A 13,911-nucleotide genomic window follows, 5' to 3' on the forward strand; every position below is an offset into this window, starting at 1 on the left:
TCAGTATATCTTGACTGCACTGCAATCTAGAAGGCAGCCTTGTCTGGTGCCTGAATTTATGAGATGAGGATTATATCATATTCAACTGCGATGTCGCTCCAACCTTTATATATTATTTTGTTAGTGTGCTTTCGGGCGGTGGACTACAGGTACCGTAAGCCCGTGTAAGTAGGCGGGCTGGTGTCAGTGTTGTTGTGTGGGCGCTGGATGGGTAGCGGTGCCATAAAGGCCGCTCGTCGTGGGCCGCGGCGGCGAGGTCGGTGCCTGGGGCAGCCGGGCTCACGGGGACGGCGCGGGATGCCTAGTGTCGCTGCCTCCGGGACTGCCTCCTCTCGATTATATCTGGTGCAGGCACTTAGGGCGGTGGCAAGTTGATGGCTTGAGATTCCATGAGTTTGGAAGACGGATCAGAAACGCGAGAGCGGCTCGCCTGAAGGAGGAGGGGCGCTGGGCAGATATTCCGTCCGTCGTGGTGGCGGAGGTGGGCTGGAGGGGGAGGCACCCGCCTGGCCCACACCGCTCATTCCTCGCGGGACTCTGGGACGGAGTGAACGCGCTCCGCGTATATCCGATCGTGGCGTACAGGGTCGATCACGAGGCCTTCCGCACGCCTCGCTCGTGGATTATCCTGGATTTGTTTTGTTGCGACTTGACGAAGAGGCGCACCGCCGACTCCTGTGTGCTTTTGGAAATGTAAACGACATTGTGACGAGTATCGATGATTACGTAAACACGACCGAAAATACTGAATGGATACAGTGGTGACTTTTCCCCCTCGGATTGTCATCGGATGAGTGGCACTGTGGATATCAATAGTGATCCGATACAGAGGCCTTAGTGCCAAGCTCTGGCCCTGACACTGTTAGTTACAGTTCAGTACATTTGCGTGTATTCGCTGTGACTATTCACGGAAAAGGCAGCTGTCAGTGAAGTCGGGCGACACGGTAGTGCGTGAACAGTAAAAATAGTTTCATTCTTAAAGTATCACGAACAAGTACGTGAGCCGAAGCCCCAGCCCGGGCGTTGAAGACGACGTCATTCGTGTAAGGAAAGGACGAAGCCCCGCAGGTGACGAGGGCGTCGGGGACTGAAGCAGGTGGTGGTGGTCGCCAGGGCGTGAGACACCGCCTGCCACAGTGCCGGGCAAGCTGACGACGAGCGAGGAGCTTTTGCAACGTCGACAGTGCACCTGATCTTGCAGGTCTCGTGCCCGACACACCGACGACATCACCTGGGCCGCGCGAGCGGTCGTCAGTCTGAAACGAGTGAATCCTTATCGAATATTTGTTTTGTTTTGCGATCGCTGTGAAATTGTTACGTTCTGTTTATCGACTTCCTTATAAAAACGTGAAACTTGATTGTCATAAAAGATTGCATATTGTGATTGGAAATACGAAGTGATTAACTCAAGGCCGCATGAAATAGTGAAGTGCTAATTACTGGTGTGTCTTCTGTTTGGCATCTGGATTACTTTACTCTCTTAACGCCAGCTATCACAGGGTCACGACAAAAGGTAAGACAAATATACAGCTTGTTCATTGTTCGAAAAATATTCCCAAATTTGACAAGAATAGGCTCAGAAATTTAAAAGTATGTATTTGGTCCGCAAGTGTCATCAGAGACCAACCAAAGACACAACCGTAAACGCTATTCAATTCTGACATCACCTGTTAACTGATAATTCCAAGTTATCTCTCTCTCTCTCTCTCTCTCTCTCTCTCTCTCTCTCTCTCTCTCTCTCTCTCTCTCTCTCTCTCTCTCTCTCTCTCTCTCTCTCTCTCGCTCTCTCTCTCTCTCTCTCTCTCTCTCTCTCTCTCTCTCCTCTCTCTCTCTCTCCTCTCTCTCTCTCTCTCTCTCTCCTCTCTCTCTCCCCTCTCTCTCCTCTCTCCTCTCTCTCTCTCTCCTCTCTCTCTCTCTCTCTCTCTCTCTCTCTCTTCTCTCTCTCTCTCTTTCTCTTCCTCTATCTCTGGTGGTAGGAATTTAGTGGTAGGTTCACTCGTATATGACCCTCAGGTAGTAACTGTAAGTACCTTGAATCGGCCGCTCTGAGGGACACGCTGCCCCACCGCCCCCCCCCTTCCCTCCCACCCCCACACCCCATCCCCCCTCCGTCCCTCCCTCCCTCACTCCCTCCATCCCTCCCTCTCGAGCCCGCCCTCCCCGCCGGACACTCGCACGCTCGCTCCGTAACAGGCTTATTCCGGAACGACGATTCCTGTTTAATCGTCTACGTAGAAACTGCTGTTCGAGCGGGAGGTGGAATGAAAAGGATGCTTGTGTGTGGATGCTGTTCCCGAGATGAATCGAGGGTGGGCACACATCCGGCCGGTTTAAATGGAAATTTCTAGATCCAAGGTTACAGTGGAAGATCGAGTATTCTGCAGACAAGGAGGTGCTGGAAGGAAAAGATAAATTCCCGTGATGCTTCCGGCTGTCTTGTGTTTGAACAAAGACTTAAGCAATCCATGTATGAAAAATACACATTAACGAATCGTCGGCTTTATATATTCTGAAGCGATTGTTCTAGTAGGCTTGGGTACTTCCTGGTGAGGGAGCGGCCAGACGCAAGCCATCAACTCCTAGACGCTCAGCCTCCCTTCACCCCCCAAACCCTACCTCCTCCCCTCCCCCCATCCCACATCCCAGGCCAACGGATGGATAATAACGAACTTTTTGGTTGCTGATGAGGAGGACAGTGTCGGGGGCGTGAGGTAAAGGGCCCCCCTGGCCGTCACGCCTCTGTACAGGTGTCGAGCTTGTGACGGCTGGACATGGTTGCAGTTTGTAATTTGTCTTTTTATTATTATTTGTTTGTGGATGCCCCAGTAATTTAGGAATAGAAATTTGATATCGATTTGTGCAGGAAATACATTTCCTCGGTTCTCCTCTTCCCTACTCTGCATATTGTACGTAATACTTTAAGATTTAGATCGCCTACAATGAACAATTGCCTTCTGAATTCAACGGAGAAAGAATTCATTCTTTTCGAATTCTTGACATTGGATTTTCCTCTGCACTCCAAGTACATTGCAGAAGATGCGTCTGGTTGTAACGGATTTGTGAATGGGTACTAAACCCCAAACAAGTTCAGATACGCACATACGCTAATACACCATCGTCCTCTGTCCTTTTCCCTCTAACTCCCTGCTTCCCGCTCTTCCCGTCTTCTCCCTGCCTCCCTCTCCCCTCTTCCTCTCCCTCACCCCTCCCTCGTTCTCCCTCTCCCTCACCCGTCCCTCCCTCTCCCTCTCCCTCTCCCTCTCTTCCGCACACACACGCACACAAAGACTTTGCACGCACACGCGTCTCGGAGTAGGGCAAGAGAAGCGTGCGATTGATCGACACCGAAATTGGCCAGGGAAGGCAAGAACCTCACGCTGATGTCCACGCACGCACATGGACGCGTGCTGCCATGAAATTGAAGATCACATTAAGACTTTTTTGGAGTGTTTTCCTGGATGTTCTGGATTTTTTCTCTATATTCTTAATTCTCTCGTTTTTTTTTTAAAGTTAGGGGATGTGGGGCGTGAGTGAAGATTGGCGAGGGATTGAAAATTTGTGTTAAAAAAAATTGGCATGATTTTATATGTTATACTTTTTATATTTAAATATATTATTATATTTCCCTCGTGGATTTATAATGTTGCTAGTTCTTTAGGCCCACGTTTTATAATTTTCATTATTGCAGTTAGTGTTGGTAGTGAAGCCCGGCCTCGTTTGCCTTGTGGATTATCGTCTCGCTCTTGTTCTCACTATCGTCTCCAAGCTTCTCTTGAGACTTTCCAGGATGCCGCAGCGAGTGTGCATTGTTCAGTGGCTGTTGAACATCCTCGCCGGGCTTGATTGCGTGTTGCAGATCGTGATTGTCTCTGATGTTCACTTCTTTTTGTTATTGAGATGTACTGCCTCGGGGAGACCTAGTTCACTGATGAAATATTGCGTCTTAAGTAGGTTGGCGTTGACCTTGAGTGACAGGTCTTCGTGTGTGTGTGTGTGTGTGTGTGTGTGTGTGTGTGTGTGTGTGTGTGTGTGTGTGTGTGTGTGTGTGTGTGTGTGTGTGTGCGCGTGCGCATCTCTCCTCTCTCTCTCTCTCTCTCTCTCTCTCTCTCTCTCTCTCTCTCTCTCTCTCTCTCTCTCTCTCTCCTTCCCTCCCTCCCTCCCTCCCTCCCTCCCTCCTTAACTCGCTAACTCCCTCCTTCCTTCTCTCTCTCTCGCTCGCTCGCTCGCTCGCTCGCTCGCTCTGTTTGTGACTGTTTGTGTATGTATGTCTACATGTGTGTATATAACTTAGCGACCGGAGGATACGCGCGCAAGGCGGAAGTTGGCTCACACTTCATTCATTCTCAAGTGTTAAGCAAGAGGACGTGGATCCCTGCCAACGCCGTGTCCATGCTTGGTCTTCGATGCTGGTTTTGCTGAATCCTTGTTGCATCATGATATGCCGAGTGCAGCCTTGATATCCAGCGTTTCTGTGTGTGTGTGTTTGTTTGTGTGTGTGTGTTTGTTTGTGTGTGTGTGTGTGTGTGTTTGTTTCTGTGTGTGTGTGTGTGTGTGTGTGTGTGTGTGTGTGTGTGTGTGTGTGTGTTTGCTGTAACTCATTAATGTGCGCATGGAACATACGTGCACATTCGTAAGAACACATGCAAATACGACCATTTTATAATCCAGCTTACCCCGGTCAGCGCACTGCCAATAACTTTATTATCCCGGTCGTATAAACATTTACGTTTATAACACAGGGTTTCGCGCATAAAATCACCAAGACAATGTATGTAAGAAGAAAGCTATGTGTGTGTGTGTGTGTGTGTGTGTTTGTGTGTTTCTCTCTCTCTCTCTCTCTCTCTCTCTCTCTCTCTCTCTCTCTCTCTCTCTCTCTCTCTCTCTCTGCCCTGTGAGACACGGTTATGCACCTTTTGTACTTCTCTGTAAAATTGTTTGCCGTCCACTGGACGTATTAAATTTATCAAAACAGATCTCTCTCTCTCTCTCTCTCTCTCTCTCTCTCTCTCTCTCTCTCTCTCTCTCTCTCTCTCTCTCTCTCTCTCTCTCTCTCTCTCTCATTTATTTTTCTCTCGGTGATTACTCTCGCGTTTCGCTCAGCACTGACTTGGAACCCGATCGCCTCACCCAGCAACTTTTGTTATGGTGTAGTAAGCACAGTATTGAACCTTCGATAACCTTAATTGCTTTAATGGCCTCAGTACCTGCTGAGTACGCCATGCGGACGGACACGTATTATCCGTATGAATGTTTCTGCTTTGGGGGTTTTGTTGGTTTCTTTGTTTGTTGCAGAGCAGTGGCATGTCAGTAGTAGCAACGACTGGTCAGTAGGAGCGAAGCATCTTGACCCTCCGAGTTAGGTCAAAGAATGTTGACTGGTAGTGTTTTTTTTTCCCCATCTCTCGGACGTTGCAGATGTCGCATGCCTTTCTGTGTGTGCGTGTGCGAAGCCCTGGTAGCTGTTCGCGATACCCGTATTCATAGTAACGTATTTTTTTTTATTATTTCCTGGGGCAGTTTTTTTTCTCATTGGTACTGCATGTCAAGACGTTTCTAAGAAGGCTTCAAGTACAGATTGAAAGGGAAAAAAAAAAGAATCAAAGAGAAAAACATTTCTATATATTTTGTCATGCAACTGATTTTTCTTCCTAAGCTATTTCTGAAATGAATCGGCATTTCGGGGACATTCTGGCTTGTATTCTGTGTTGTTATTATTTGAGTGTGTGTTTGCATGTCGGCCTGAATTATTTTTGCTGCCATTTCAGTGGTCGTAAACTTGAAAATACTCGATTATGCGACTGGAAACGAAGCGCGGGGTTTCGAAACACTGCCCTCGGGTGGTGCGACATGTGTAACGGTCGGGAAAAGTTTCAAATATTTCACCCTAGTTTCAAGATTTTTTTTCTTTCTTTCTTTTTTAATTTTTGTTACGTTTTCCCCCCGCCGTTTGCGTTTTGAAAATGCAATAATTAAGAGAGGTTTTGGCACACAACTCGAGGGGCAGATAGTTGCCAGGCCGGGTGTATATGTGCAGGGTGTATGTATGTTTGTGTGTATCCGTGTTTATGTGTGTGCGCCGAGAAACTTATCAAGAGGAGGAGAGAGGGTCAGCACCTCGTCCGGGCGACTTGCGGTCTGCTCACGATAGCGAATGCAGTTAGATAACCTAGGAGGCGGGGGTCAGATAAGCGAGTCGTGGTTAAGATAACAACAAGACTCTCGTCCGTGATCCTTCTGAACTTCTTGCGCTGATATGGGCGCAGTTCATGAAACACTTGGCTTTGGTCAGCAGGTTTCGGGCGTCCAGGGTTGCCTAGCTAGGTCGAGAGAGGGAGAGGAGGAGGAGGACGGCCCGGGGAGGGGGGGAGGGAGGTAAATGTCGTTTTGAGGTCGAGGAGTTGTTAGATGACATGTCAAGTTGTTCTCTCTTTCTTTTTCTTCTTTTTTTTCTTTTTCTCTTGACTGCAAGGCGTGTTGCCAACCGCCGACCCGCTGCCCCGACAAATAACACCAACCACCTGCGTCCAACGACCCTTCAGTAACCCCGGTGCCCATATTAAGAAGCGGTTGCGTTACTCGGTACATGATCCATTGGGCCATTGGACGTAATGTATTTCGGTTGGACTGTTGAATGCCGTGTATTTCCTATTGATTGTAGAACGGACTTGAGTCTGCCGAAGAGTTTTATAGTGTATTAAGAAAAAAAATTGGATAGGAGATTAGGTTTTATCTATTTGATTTGCTTAGAATGTTATTTGTTTTGTGCTTTTATCTGTTAGATCATAATGTAAAAGTATTGCAATTTATACACAGAAAACAATTTTTCATTTTGCCAATCATTTCAATTTCGAAACAAATCGAATTTTGAATACTGGACTTTTATAGACCAAAGGTTTGTTTATTATTTAATTTAGTATCCTCATTATTCTCAGTGCAATTTATTTTATTCTTTTTTTATAGAAAATTCGCAATCGCAGCTTTACGTAAGGAGCAAGCGTGGCCCACAGTGACATACCTTACTTACTAAATACTTTTCTCTTCACACTTGCATACTTCGCTGACATACGCATCGGCTCATTTCTATCTCTCGACACGCGCAAGTACTTGCTGTTTCTCCGACACTTTTGGTGGGAAGGAAATCTGTGATGCGGCCGCCCTGACTCGTAATCAGCTTTCTTCGCATTGAATTTGTATGTGTGAGGACGCAAATAAACAGCTATCGTGTTGGCAGCAGCTACAAGCTCGCAGCGCCCGAGGTCTTCGCCGATAGTCTTCGAGATGATAATTATAATTTAGTATTCGTAATCCATAGAGTATATGAGTTCCTCCTCCCGGGGACCAATTAGAACTCGCCTCGCTACCGGCAGCCAGTTCTGATTGGCTGCGAATCGCAGGCGGCTACTCGGCCGGAGTCTAGGCGATGGAATTCACCGCGGGACAGAGAACGGTCACCGTACATTCCCGTAAACCGACGGACGGAGGGACGGATAGATGGACGAGGAACGGGAGGGAGTAGTCTATCCGGGAGGCGGAGGAACTGAGAAAGAGTGAGAGATGGGGAGAGAGAGAGAGAGAGAGACAGACAGACAGACAGACAGACAGACAGACAGAGAAAGGGGGGGGGGAAGAGTAGAAAAAGGGGAGAGGAAGATAGACAGACACCGAAAGAGAAAGATACCCGACCCGCTTTGCTTTTCCGCGGCGTGGCCCGAATTCTTCTCGTAGGCTGGACCAGTGCCAAGATGAGCCCTGGATTAGTCTGCGACGTAATTACTTGCTACGGCGTTCAGTCAGTGCCCTAATTACCTCGCCTAATGACCAAAGTAAGCCTTGGCTGGCGGTGCTCGCTTTATTAAGATCGCGGAATTCTTCACACACGCGCGTCTTTGAATATTATGGCTCTCATGTCATTAACAATCCATTCGTGAACTATTGTTTCAAAATATATTCACTCTCAGGGGTGGAAAAGGGGAGGGGGGGGAGGCTTAATAAGCATCCCGATCCCATATTAAGGTCAGAAGATAAGATCGTTATAGAGACATTAAGGTCACGAGGGTAGTTATTTAGGCAGATTTAATTGTTATTAATCGTCTAGGAAATGTTAGAAGGGTTATTTTGGTAAAATATTGAGGGGTGCGCAAAATAGAGGACGATAGAGTTCTCAAAGTTAATGTTAGAATAAAGGAACGGTTAATAGTTGGATACAATGCGTCGTTGTAGAAAGCTGAATATATACACAGACGAAACATGCAATTGTTTCACTTAGAAGTATGCACAAGGAGATGTATGTGCGTGTGTGTGTGGTCAAAAGAAGTCATACGTGTAGTTTTATTTTTACACTGCGTGTAGTGAGCAGGTTAATTGTGTGTTATGGCGTTTTTTATCTGTTTTGCTTTAGATTTATATTTCGTTTTATATTGTCCTTCGCGTAAGTCTTGCAATTCACCTGTGGTAGATCGATGTCCGAATTGGCAGTTTTTACCTGATTACTTTCTTGTCATTGCTGTTTGTTATTGGTATGAATATTATTGCCGCTGCAGTAAAATTAAACTGATATACCTGTTTTAAGATCGCCACTGCGACAATCAGTAACATTGATAATAATTTTGGGTTTCGTTACAGCTGAAACGCGTCCATAAATATGCATCTGTTTATCGTTATAAAATTCGAATCTTAATTTTCTATTCTCTTAAGCTTGTTATATTCATCTCTGTTCAAGACTTCACTCACGCCGTCGTTCTCCCAAGACCTCGCCGAAAACTAATTGAGAATTTACGATTTTATTATGGGTTTGGACGCTCTTTATTCCTCGTTCGGGCGGTCCGAGATGTTTTCACGGGGCAAAACTTAAAATAATGAGGGGCGAGCGGGAATAATGATTTAATTACTCATTTCAAGGGAAAAAAAAGGCAGAGAGGGTGGGTCGACTTTTAAGAAAAGAGTTTAGGGGTGGGGTTCCATACGCCACGGGTGGGGGGTTTGAGCATTGTTTTGTAGATGGCAGTGTGGTATTAAGATTATGAGCAGATGGCAAATTATAGATAATCGTTTTCGGGTCTATTTGGAGTGAATGACTTGTTTATCTCTATTCTCCTTATCGTATAAATTGCTGTTATCTATATGCCTTTTTTTGGCCAGTCAGGCATGATCGACGTAAACCTAGAAGTCGAAGAAAGCAAGACTTATAATGATGCGTGGCTAATTTTCAAAAAAGGATTAAGTCCAGATAAGGGCGTGACTCCTATCATTGACTTCGCCCCCCCCCCCTTTGGGATTTTCTCGGACGAAGGAGTGACACAGGAATCCTCATTATCCTTGGTCACTTCATTTACGGGTCATTAGCGTCGAGAGGTGACGAATCAGGGTGACGGGTGCAGGTCACTGGGAGGCCGTCACGCTTCCTCCCGTCTTCGTTGCACACTCGATACCTGACCTCCGTGTCCCCGCCTGCTTCTCCCACTTCCCCTCTCCCTTTCTCCCATCCCCCCTTCTCTTCCTCCTTCTTTTTCCCTCCGCCTTTCATACCTCACTCCTCCCGCCTTTCCTCCAGTGGGCGGGGCTGTAGAAATGACTCTCTAAGAATACAGGAGTGATGCTGGCGGTGGATGCCGGATTTCTGGTCGTTCTTTGCTTACTCCTACCTTCTTCATACTCCAAATGGGAGATAACTGCGTGATGGTGAATCTAGGCGTCGCGCAGTTTGCTCGGAGGTGATAGTGATGATGATGGTGAAGATGACGACCGGTTTGGAATGTGACTCCGCGGGATTCTGTTGTTGGGACGTGTGAGCGGCCTCGGTTGACCTCCGTGAACTGTGCAGTGAAATCTCAAATCACTGCCAGTCATTCAGGATGTGTTAGGGGGGAAGGGGTATGACGTAGACGCAAGAAATGGGAATATAATTTGGCTAATTTATGGCCGGCGAGTCAGATCTCTGAAATCTGTACGAAGAGCAAATCTCTCGCGAATAGCGTAAAAATGCGAAAGGTCACCACAGACTGATTATTCCTGCTTATCCCTTTTCTTCTTTCTTTCCTTTTCGCTCCTCTGCAAGCAAGAGGAATATTCAAGGTGTCCTTATTGTTCTCGCTTGAACCCTCGCCTCCAACGGCTACAAACCCAGTCGGAAATTCTTCCCCGCTGACTCCCAGGAATGCCACGACGACGTCTGATGCGTGGAGACTCAGAGAGATTCTTCAGCTGCAGCGTACTAGGAGGCAGCAGGCCTTGTTTGTCGCGATGTCGCCCACCGCGGCTGCCCAACGAGTGACACTCACTGTCTGGCATGTCGACCCCAGGCAGTACTGGTGGCAGCCGCTCGCTTCGAACACGCACCGACCAAACGGCAACCACACAGAAGAAGGAGACTGTGGTAACGACAGGTAGACACAGATTTGGGTGTGATATGAGAAAATGAGATTCTCTCTCTCTCTCTCTCTCTCTCTCTCTCTCTCTCTCTCTCTCTCTCTCTCTCTCTCTCTCTCTCTCTCTCTCTCTCTCTCTCTCTCTCTCTCTCTCTCTCTCTCTCTCTCTCTCTCTCTCTCTCTCTCTCTCTCCCTGCAAGTGTGCTTTCTGATTCCTTATGACGCAACGCACCTGCCTTGCTTGATATTCCGATCATTGTCAATGGATGCACAACGAATATCCTTAAGAAACAGACACCTTTGGTGAATGAATTTGAGTTCTCGAAGGTCAAGGATGTAAGCAAAAAGAAGTAAACCTGCGGAAATACCTCGATTTGGAATGCATTTGAGTACATGTACTGGCACTGCAATGATTGAGGCAAGAAACGTTTGATACTTGCTTATCAAGGGACGGTAAAGAAAGAAACGAAATCGAAACAGACTGTAAAGGAAGGTATGGCATAGTCGGAGCATGTAGCCTGGAGCACGGAGCAATCTTAGGAGGGAGAGATGCCTTAATGATGGTAGCAGGTATTATTTAGGGTGTCATGACACAAGACGGTATTGATGAAAATACTTTCAGGCAATACAGAGAGGGGGGGGGGGGGGAGAGAGAGAGAGAAACAGAGAATGGAAAGATAAGAGAGAGAGAGGGGGGTTGAGGGAAGGAGAGAGAGAGAGAGAGAGAGAGAGAGAGAGAGAGAGAGAGAGAGAGAGAGAGAGAGAGAGAGAGAGAGAGAGAGAGGATATGGAAAGAGGCAGGAGGAGAGAGGGAATATCTTAGAGAGGGAGGGGCTTGGTATGTGGATGACCAAGATCTCGTGACGACACGCCACGTCTCCGGCATGTCCGAATGAATGAAATTTGGAGACAATGAAAAGAAACAGTAAAATTAGGGGTTTGCTTAGCTCTGGTCAATCTCGCTGGAGGCAAATGAGGAACATCCCTCTTGCGGCTAGCTCTGGATATTTTGGCTTCGCTGGCCTTCGAGTTGTGTATGGCGCATGTGGTTTGGCTCGGGCGGTGTTGCACGCGATTCGAATTGACGGCTGGATGATGCCCGTGAGTAAAGCAGGTGGCGACTGATACGTTGCAGATGGCAAGACTGAATTGTGTATCTTTATGGGTGTTTAATTCGTTGTGTGTATATAACAATTTCTGGCGAATCATCGTCCACTTTCTAAGCTAAATATTATGGTTTTTTCGAAAGTTCACACTGACGACAAAATAAACAACTTTCTAATTCAGGCTCACGTATTCTAGTACTATTTAAAGTGCTTTTGTATTTGACGTCATTCTCCACAAACAGACGCAACCGAACCCCATGTCCATACGCCCATACACTTGGTGTGACGTAGAGAGGGCGTGGCATGACGTCCGTATTACGTAGAATCTGTAGGTACGAGTACTCTTGCTGTCTGATCCCTCCCCCCTCCTCTCCCTTTCTACCCAAGGTTATACTTTGACTAGTATTTTTTTTTCTTCTTTTTTTTTAGACTTCGTAAACTACTTGTATGACGTGGGCTTAGTCTTTTGAGATTCCGACTTCGTATTTTCGCATTTGCTATTGCCAGGACTTCACTTCTGGGAAGTCGGCTCGTTTTGTTCTAGAAGGAGTATGTTGTGTGTGTGTGTGTGTGTGTGTGTGTGTGTGTGTGTGTGTGTAAAGGAGTGAGGAGTGAATGCGTAGGGCTTCGTAGTGTCTCGAAGACAATGAACCCCGAAGTGCGTTTTTATCGTGTCTTCCAGGGGCTTCACCCTCCGCATTCTGTTTCTCTTGAGTCGCTCAAATCCCGGCCTGGAGGAGGAGGAGGAGGGGAAGGGGAAGGGGAAGGGGAAGGGGAAGGGGAAGGAGAAAGAGAAGGAAGAAGAGTCAGTGCCGGCCCTAATACCCAATACAGTGTTCTCCTTCTTCGGATTCAAAGGCTTGCCGTGCCGTCGCTCATGATACTTTAATGTCAGGATCTCAGAAAACGTGACTTCAGGATTCGAGTTTTTTTTAATGATGATACCTTGAGAATAATGACAGTTTTTTGTAATGAATTGTAGTATTTTTTTTTTTTACACCTTTGTGGTATGAGGTGGTGCGAGGTGTGAGTAGATTAGCGCCGAGGTGGCTGGAGACGTCGGCAGGTGAGGAAAGAGATTCGAGCTTAGGTGACATGGGAATAAATTGATGAAGGCGTACGATGCGCGAGAGCATGGAATGAGGAAAAGAAGTCTGTCGAGGAGAAAATATGAGAAAGTATAGGATAGGCACAGAAGATGAGGAACAAGCGAGATGAGGGTGAGGTGAGTGGAGAGGCCGAGTATCCTAAGGCGAGGGGCGGGGCAAGAGGCCTCACCTGTCTGGGTGTAAATGGTAGATATTGTACAGGTACGACCACCCGAGGGGGGTGAGGGAAGGACAGGTAGAAATTCACCCATGGGTCTACAGGTGAGTCACCTGTAAGGACGAATATATAATGGGTGTGAAGATATATAAATATAGATGAGTTCTGTCAACTTCGCAAGGGAGCAAGGAATGATGTCATCTTTTATTTCGAAATGTGATCGCCACGGGATGCACACCAATCAAGTCAAAATAATGAAGTGCTAGCGCCTTTGCTTGAAGGAAAAGAACACGCCGTTTAGCTACCGATGGAAAAGGTAAATGATATCCATTTTACGAATGTGTCGTCCGGTTGACACTGGACATAGCCCCGCCCACTTCCATAGCCTCAAGGCCGAGCATTATCCCCATAAAGTACTGCGGACGCTCAGCTCTGGAGGCACCGGCCAGTACTCGACCCCCTTTTGTCGTCCTTCTTCCCTCATTATTAACTTTTGAACTTCTCTTCATTTTCTTCTCATTCTTCCTTGCCTCCCTCCTCCTTCTCCCCCTCCCTGTTTCCCTCCCCTGCCCGCCTTCGTCTCATTCTTAACTTGCGTCTCCACTCACCTTTGCCATTTCTTGTTCCTCTGGCTGAGCTTTTGCTTCTTTGCTTCCAGTTCTTTAGCGTGTTGCTTCTTCGTTTCTTTTAGGTTATATTCTTATTGTTGTTGGTGTTGGTTTTATTGTTATTATTCCGCGTTTTCTTTTCCCTTTTCCCCTGACAATGCGCTCCTTCTTTCTTCTGCCTCTTCTTTAATCCTCTACTCCATACCATTCCCCTTCTTTCCGACTTCCTTCCTTTCTCTTTCCTCGTTCTCCTTACTTCCTTCCTCACTCCTTTTTTATTCGATTGCCTCTTTTCTTCCCCTTTCCCTACTCCTACCTCTCGATCTTATTCATACCTCTTATCTTCGTTCTTCCTTCCTACCGTCTTCCCTTCTCTCATTCCCCCTTCTCTTATTTTTTCCTTTCTTCCTCCTTGTATCCCTCTTTCTCTTCCTCTTTTCTTCCATGTCGTTCGTGCTTTCTTCGTTTTCCCCTCCCCTCCTCTTCTTTCTACTTTTCGTCTTCATGCATTCTTTACTGTATCGTGCCCCGTCTCTTCCCTTCTCCCTTGCCCCCACCTCGTTCTCT

The 13,911-nt window shown here is 47.0% G+C and overlaps 1 protein-coding gene across 1 annotated transcript in view; it reads left to right on the forward strand.

Annotated features, from left to right (window-relative positions):
- The first annotated feature begins 517 nt into the window (after positions 1 to 517).
- LOC119579523 overlaps positions 518 to 13,911 on the forward strand; it is a 99,814-nt gene continuing 86,420 nt past the window's right edge. Inside the window, exon 1 of the mRNA XM_037927395.1 lies at positions 518 to 1,513. The gene's annotated coding sequence lies outside the window, so the exon portion shown is untranslated. The remainder of the gene's footprint in view (positions 1,514 to 13,911) is intronic.

The sequence above is a fragment of the Penaeus monodon genome, chromosome 12 (assembly GCF_015228065.2).
Source record: "Penaeus monodon isolate SGIC_2016 chromosome 12, NSTDA_Pmon_1, whole genome shotgun sequence".
Lineage (NCBI taxonomy): Eukaryota > Metazoa > Arthropoda > Malacostraca > Decapoda > Penaeidae > Penaeus > Penaeus monodon.